This window comes from Ylistrum balloti, unplaced genomic scaffold (assembly GCF_031769215.1).
Source record: "Ylistrum balloti isolate Yb309-2 unplaced genomic scaffold, AGI_CSIRO_Ybal_v1 Utg372382, whole genome shotgun sequence".
NCBI classification, from domain to species: domain Eukaryota; kingdom Metazoa; phylum Mollusca; class Bivalvia; order Pectinida; family Pectinidae; genus Ylistrum; species Ylistrum balloti.
Window position 1 is genome coordinate 35,810 of NW_026783086.1, and position 6,000 is coordinate 41,809.

Consider the following 6,000-nt stretch of genomic DNA (forward strand, 5'->3'; position numbering starts at 1 on the left):
TCGAAGGAAAACTGGTGTTGGACATCAATTATGTTCCTTGTCTTGAAGAAGGTAGGCTGGGAGGTATCAATTTCATCCTCACCCGTCTCTTCTCTAAAATCTGGATTGGACCACGAATTGGCCAACCATAGAGCATCTCGAATGGCGAGAACCGTTTCCTCAAGAGGCACTTCGCGGTACGCAAAAAGTGCATAGAGTAATGGTGTCCCATTCCTCTTTATTACTTGTTGACAACTTTTCAAGATGACCTTCAGTGTAGCATTGAACCTTTCCGTTGGCTTGTGAATGGTACGAAGGTGCGGTGATCCATCTGATACCCGTGATTTCATACAGGTTATTCAATAGCTCCGATGTAAAATTAGAACCTTGATCCGTAAGAATCACTTGTGGAAATCCAAGGCGTGAAAACATTTCCATCAGGGTGTCAGCTGAGATCTCGTAAAAGGGCTCACCCACTATCGGCGGTTGCACTAATGGCGCTTTTTCGTCACAACGCCTCTTAGCCACTTTCTGGCAAACATCACAAGTCCTACAATATTGTGTAACATCCTTGAAAACACCTGGCCAGTAGAATGATGTGAGAATACGTTCCTTTGCTTTTTCGACTCCCAGGTGGCCTGCGAGCGCTCTCTTGTGAGCTAGCTCGATTACTTCATTCCTGAGATCTACATGTAACATCACCTGAACACCAGATCTCACACCATCTGTTGCCTTCCATTTCCGTTCAAGCACACAGTTTTCCCAAAATATTGCATTGGCATCAGAATCAACTTCCTCTGAAGAATCTGCTGCCTTTCGCCTTAAGTTTGCTAACGACACAAATCCGATATTTGCATCTCTCTTAGGGTTTCCACGTTGATTTTTGAGATATCCTTGGTGTTATTTCTTTCAATGATGACCTCTGACTCCTCATTTGTTGTCGCTATAGATTCTGAATCTCCAGTGTCCTTATTTGCGTCGCTGTCATTGGCGTGTGAGTTGAGCATACTCTCCCGGACATTGTTTTCCGCCACTTCAGAATTTCCGTTGATCTCCATGGTTCCTTTCTGAGAGGCCTCTGTGTCCTCTTTATCTTGTTGACGTTTTTCTCCTCTGGTAACCACGTTGATGGTTTTCCGGTCCATAATGTTTATACCCAATAATGCCTCCACGGCCAGTTCAGGTACCAACCTAACTTAGGCATGTCCCTTGAAGAATGGCGTGTTCATGTCTACTACAGCCAATTTTGCAGAAAATGGCTGACCGATGGCTGTATAGAGAGTCTGACGTTGTCCCTCTAATACTCGTGTAGGGTCGACTATATCTTCCCTAATCAATGCCATAACTGCACCAGTCTCTTTCACAAAACTGATGTCCTTTCCGTTTACTTCACCTGGCAGGTGAGCAAGGCCGTCAGAATGATTGTTGACTAACAAGTTAATTATGTTGTTCTTGTTGGCCTTTGGACATGGTTTTTCCAATAGTTTCAACTTATTCTGTGTCAGCACAAGCAAGAGCAAGTTTATGACAAATACTATGTACATTAATAATACACTGATTGTCCCTCCTCAGTCTTCCAGCTACGCCATTTTTAGCCACCATCTGCTGCACCATCAGTGACAATACTTCTAAGTTTACTCCTGTCTACACCAAAAGACTGAAGCTTTTCATATATGACCTTTACAACTGTTTCTGCATTTGCAGAATCAGAATTTTTTAAGACATCTTCTACAAACAAGAAGCGCACTTTGCCTTTTCCATCTTCTCCAACATACTGAACAAAACAAACACTTATGTCTGTGACATCATCTATCAAAATATCATAACTATTGGCATTTCGTAGCTCCATCAGTACCTCTTCACATGTTACTTCACCAATAGTAAGTAGCATTTCCCTAACAGACCCGGCACTCTCATGGTTAAAGTGTTTCATTTTATCAAGTCCAAGATCACGCAGCAGTGACAGTAGTGACTGGAATTTTGTATTTTCAAGTTCTTCCTTGGCAATCTAATATAAAGCTGTGAAAGCATTCTGGTATACTTCGGTTCCATACTTAGCTTTTTTCTTCTATGTCTTTCTGAAATGGGGAAACTCTCTGGACTAGCTCTTGCAGCTCCGCCGTTTCATGGGCCTTTGATTTTACGTGGTCAAGGATGGATTCTTTTCGCTACCTGGTGGCAGGCACACCACTGAATACTTCTGTTTTATTTGTATGCGTTATGTTGTGCTTCTTACACAGTAGGCAGTACATTCCTTCCTCTTCTTTATAAACCAGCCACCATCATGTGGTTTTCTCACTGTATGCTATATCATCAAAAAATAGGTGATGCTTGAAACGATGCTTTTCCTTGGATAGGTGCTGTGGGTCATGGCTTGTCAAGGAAAAGCACGTCCTTGCACTTTGCATAATGGTGAAGACGTTCACTGCCAGTTAACTTGAAAACTTCATCTATTTCATTCGTTTGTTTTTCGAGGTCCTGGATATTTGAAGAAGAATGAATATATGTGTCCTTGGATCGAGATACTGCAGAAGGAACCACTTCAGAAGCTGCAAATAAGAAATGAATAATGTTTTTACCATGTAATTTCAATTTAAACCTCAAAGATTTTTTTGTACGATATTTATTCCATCTATGACTTAATAGGAAATCCCAACTAAAACAGCTAGTAAAATTGTACTTATGAACTTAATTTCTATTCAGTAACAATGGTTATGTTTTTACTCCTTCAGCTTAATATTATCGAAGATCTTTCTTGCAATACACTACCCAGAAATATTCCAAACTACAAAACAAGCAAACCCCAAAGTGCAACATCCAGCTGGACAGAATATAACGACATATATAACATTCTGTCTTGCGGTACTCTAGTTTTATTAATATGTATATTACTTAATATGTAATTATGTATTTAGATATAAGTATGAAATAGTCAGGGATGTTAAAATATTACAATTCATCAACAGTCCGCCTTCATTATCACACTAAGAAAATAGTAATAGGGAATTGCTTGGAAATTCATTATTTTTTTAACATACTATACCTATACATAGTGGATCCGATGCCTGATCATTCCTGTTCACTGGAGAGGCAATTTCTTCTGGTACAACAGTACAACATTCAAGACATCTGAAAATTAATTGAATGAATAATCATATTGAATAAAGTAATTATTTGCAAATTATAATCCTATGAAATTATTTAATTCAAATTCAAGCGCTAAATAGCATTGTTTGTTGATTACATTTTAAATTAGTTTGATGTTACTGTTAGTTTACAGATTTGACTGATAATTCGGATATCACAAAAAATCATGTCATTTTTTCATAACACCCATTTTGACAAGTGCATGAAAAAAAGATTATCAAACTCAAGTTTACATTGCAAAATTGATACATTGTAATGCAATAAATAAAAGATGTTGGTATCTTCCGCAAATTAATAAATTATGAAGAAAAATTGATATCAGGACCCCTTTTCACGCTACTATGTATGAAAATATTAACAGATATGCAAAAACCTTAAAAAAAAACATTTTCCGTCTTTTGTTTATTTCAAGTCCGCTGCAAATCAGTGAAAACACATAACTACTTGTCCTAAGTTATGAGAAGCGATCACCAGCAAAAATGTGTCTGTGTCGGCAAAATACAAAACATTTGCTTAGAAATCATTTTGAATTTAGTATTCATTTTTCCGATGATCTGTGTAGCAAATCAAAACGAAAAAGCGAAAATTTGTTGCGGCATTCTTCATGCTTCCATGTTTATTTTTTCTTTTCTTCTCTAATGTACAAAACAGATAATAACAAAATATCCGGACTTGGGGAGATTGTAATTTTAGAAATGACTAAAATATTTCCGGAATTTTTATATACGAAGTTCCTGACAATTTGTTAATGTAATGATATAATTTATCAATATTAATCAACTATTTATGCACTTTCTATGTCTTTAAACAGGAATACAACATCCCCGCCCCCACAACTAAAATTGAGAGGTCAATTTTACAACAGACATAGAAAACATCAAAACATTTAAAGCACATACATGTACAAATGAGAATGTATCATGACTAGATCTGTTTTTTGGTAAACATGAATATAGTGACTAGAACAACAGGCAATTAATATCCAATAGATATCTATCCAACATCAACTACTCTTTAAGATATGTATAAGGCATTTTATATTGGTGTTATATAGGAAAGGAATCACTATATTATAGCCAGTAGATTGCACATAACTAAATGGCACTCTTATTTCCAAGGAACATTTCAAACCAAACTGAAGTAAAATACTGATTGTGGATCCCAATATTGTTGTAAAAAAGACAAACCATGGCCAGTGGTTAAATACATTGAAAAGGTCAATGCTTTGTGTTACAACCATAAAGGAAAACTTGTACTTCAGTAAAAATGGCACAAAATGATATCATTCCTAGCTTGTATAGAAACATATTGATGATATGTAGACAAGGTACATGAAAACAATACACACTGTTAATTTGTTTCCAATTGTTGGCATCATGGGAGAAGAAATGCCACATCAAAATGTTAACTCAATAACACAACAGAAATGTTGAGCACACTGTTTAAGGAAATCATTGAAAACCAAAACAGGAATATCAAAACAATGGGACTGCAAATTCTAATTATGTACATGCATACATGTACAACACTTTACGTCAAGGTATTAAATCAAGAAAATTAATGTAGTTGATGTAAGTCAATCTGTGAATAGGACTTATGGTGAATAAAATGATCTCAATAAAATCCAATTCAAGCTTAAAGTTGCATCAATAATTTGAACAGTTGATCCATATATGAATCAGTATGTCTGATTAAAATCATTTGAATCAAATTCAATCAAATGGAGTATGGTTTGAATAACTGTGAATATATATATGTACATACATATATTTTTCAAACAAATTGTGAATTAAGAAAATAAAGTACAATTTAATGTAACGCATGAACCAATCAAACTCATGAACCATTTGTTCTTCAAAGTCAACAATGTGAATACAATATCCAAGCAACGATTGATATTTAAAGAATATCATTCAATTAAAAATGAACTGGAAAACTGGAACACATTTCTATTAATTTGAAACCAGTAATAAAAAAAAAATTGATTTGAACACTTCATTAAATGAAATTAAGCATTTTCAAATACATCTTGTAAAGTCAATTTAAAGTAGAACGTCCATATTGAAACATGTGATATAAGGGGTTGAGTCTAACATTTCACAGTCTTTGGGGGATTTTTCAAACACTTTTCACGGGCATGTGAATTTAGAGCCTGTGGTTTCAGCCCAGGTTCTCCCCGAAACTGAACTAAATATTCCAGTGAATTCCCAGAACCTCTCTGCGCGAGTACGCGTTTGATTTTGTAGTAGGCATAATCAGGTTTCCTCGGAGGTGAAAACATCTGAACTAACAAAACTAGAATCACAGAATCGTTTTGGTTTCTGAATAATGCGTTGTGGACGAGATGGAGGCTGCACTTCCTGATCCGATGAAGATGTCCATGGCTTATTAGCTGAGTGCTGAGAAATAACAGCATCAGAAGAGCCCGAGGAAGAGATATTGACAACATGGGAACCATCCAAAGACAGTTCCTCAGGAGCAGATCCTGGGTGATCCTCTGTTTGGACAAACTGATCTACCTTAACATTAGACACTATGCGAAAGTAGTTGGTTGGTGTTGGTGCTCGAACATGAGCAGGCTTCAGTCTGTCAATATGTACTGGTTTCTGATGAACCTTCCCAGAAAGAGGCTCAGAAAGCATAACAAGATGCGAAGATAACACTTCCTTAACAACCATAACATCAGAATAAATGTTCTGCAGTTTTTGACCCACGCCTGTTGGCTCTCTCTGTAGTTAAACATAATCCCCAGTCTGAAGTGTCATGTTATTTAAATTGTCCTTCCCTTTCAACATGTCTGCCTGTGAATGAGCAATAGTGTCCGACATTTGTGTACGGAAAAGTTCCAGGCGTTTCTGTAAGTCAGACACATAG